The following is a 1,827-nucleotide window of genomic DNA, read 5'->3' as shown; positions in this document are numbered from 1 at the left end:
TGAGACCCCCTGAGTAGGGATAACAGAGAGGGGCAATACAGGGACCAGGAGATCCCCTAGCAGTGTGGAGGAGCAGAGCCCTGTGTCCCCCAGGACCTCAAATTGGGGAGCCCAGAGAGGGGGGAGTCCCATGATCCTCGGGACCCTCAAAAGCCTGGAAAGGGGGAGGGACAACTCCTTGGACCCCCTGTACCCTGAAACAGAGAATAAAGGGAGAAGGAACCCCAGGACTCCAAGAACCCCCAGCATCCCTAAGAGGGGAAACTGAAGAGGGGGAATTTCTCAGGTTCCTGGGACTCCCAGCAGCCTGGGGAGGGTGGGAATCAACTAGAGAGGGGGACCCTCAATACACATGGGACCCTCAGCAGCCTGGACAGGGGGGAACCCCTGAACACCAAAGGGGAGAGACTAGAGACAGAGAACTCCTGGGAGCTCTTTTTGAGGTTGAATCTTGGTGTTTGGGAGGTTTCTCTGGACACCAGATGCCCAGTAACTTCTAGAGATGGACTTGAGTGGGGGCACATTCAGACTCAAAGTGCTCATCCCTTGTTTTTCCCCTAAACCAGGATTTCCCATTCCCATCTTGGCCAGATGGAGGAGGAGGAGGCTGTGAGAAAGAGGAGGATGTCCCAGGACCCCCAGGCAGGTGAGGAGGAAGGGACTGCTCCTTCCTCCCTCTCTTCTCCTCCATCCCCCAGCCCAGCATCGTCCCTGGCTGCAGGACAACCCCGCTGCCGCCGCCATCCTGCCACAGACAGACTGGGGGGATCTCCTTCCCCTTCCCTCTGGCACAGAGGCAAATCCCATCCTCTCCTTGTCCTTCCTCCCCCAGACAATGAGCTGAGGATGGAGACGAAGGAGGACAAATCCCCCCAGCAGAACCTCGTGGAAGAGGCTGTTTTGAGCGGCTCCACAGCACAGGAATCCAATGGGGAGGAAAAGCCCTGGAGATCTTGTGCAAGGAGGGGCTGCAAATCCAGGCCAGGATGCTCTGAGGGGGAAAGACCCACCCAGTGCCAGGAAGTCAGCCAGAGTTTCAGCCGCAGCTCAGAATTGGTGGCCCATAACCAGCTTCAAGGTGGCGAGAAGCCCTACAAATGTGGGGAATGTGGGAAAGGTTTCAGCTGGAACAACAACCTGATCCATCACTGGCTGATCCATGCTGGGGAAAGGCCCTATGAGTGTAGGGAATGTGGGAAGGGCTTCAGCGCAAGTACCCACCTGATCCGTCACCAGCTTGTCCACATGGGGGAATGGCCCAATGAGTGTGGGGAATGTGGAAAGAGATTCAGAGAGAGCTCCAACCTGATCCAGCACCATTGCATCCACACTGGGGAGAGGCCCTATGAGTGTTCTGAGTGTGGGAAGAGGTTTTCAGCCAGCTCAGATCTCCCCAGACACCAGCGGATTCACACGGAGGAGAGGCCCTTCCGCTGCCCCAACTGCGGGAAGAGCTTCAAATGCAACTCCCACCTTGTCACCCACCACACTGGGGAGAGGCCCTATGAGTGTTCTCAGTGTGGGAAGAGCTTCTCCAGGAGCTCTCACTTGGCCCAACACCAACAGAGGCACTAGTAAGGAAAGTCCTGTGAGTGCCCCAACTGAAGGAAACACTTCATCTGGTGCTCCAACTCCGTCCTCCATCGCAGGACCCAGTTTGGGAAGAGCCCTGGTGACCCACATTCCCAGTGATCCATGTTGGGAAGACATCTGTCCCTTTCTCTGTCCCTGGAACTGATGTGAGGTGGAACAGAAGAACATGAGGGTCTGGCCATGACCCTGTCATTATATCTGATCCCACCTCAGGTCATTGCCAGGGACAGAGAA

The 1,827-nt window shown here is 56.4% G+C and overlaps 1 pseudogene; it reads left to right on the top strand.

Annotated features, from left to right (window-relative positions):
• Positions 1 to 846: 846 nt before the first annotated feature.
• The window catches only part of LOC130587406 (zinc finger protein 345-like), a 7,515-nt pseudogene continuing 6,534 nt past the window's right edge, over positions 847 to 1,827 (top strand).

Source organism: Malurus melanocephalus, unplaced genomic scaffold (genome assembly GCF_030028575.1).
Source record: "Malurus melanocephalus ecotype Western Australia unplaced genomic scaffold, MMel_1.1 scaffold_1865, whole genome shotgun sequence".
Taxonomy (NCBI): domain Eukaryota; kingdom Metazoa; phylum Chordata; class Aves; order Passeriformes; family Maluridae; genus Malurus; species Malurus melanocephalus.
The sequence above is the reverse complement of the archived record's forward strand: the minus strand, read 5'-3'. Positions and strand labels throughout refer to the sequence as shown.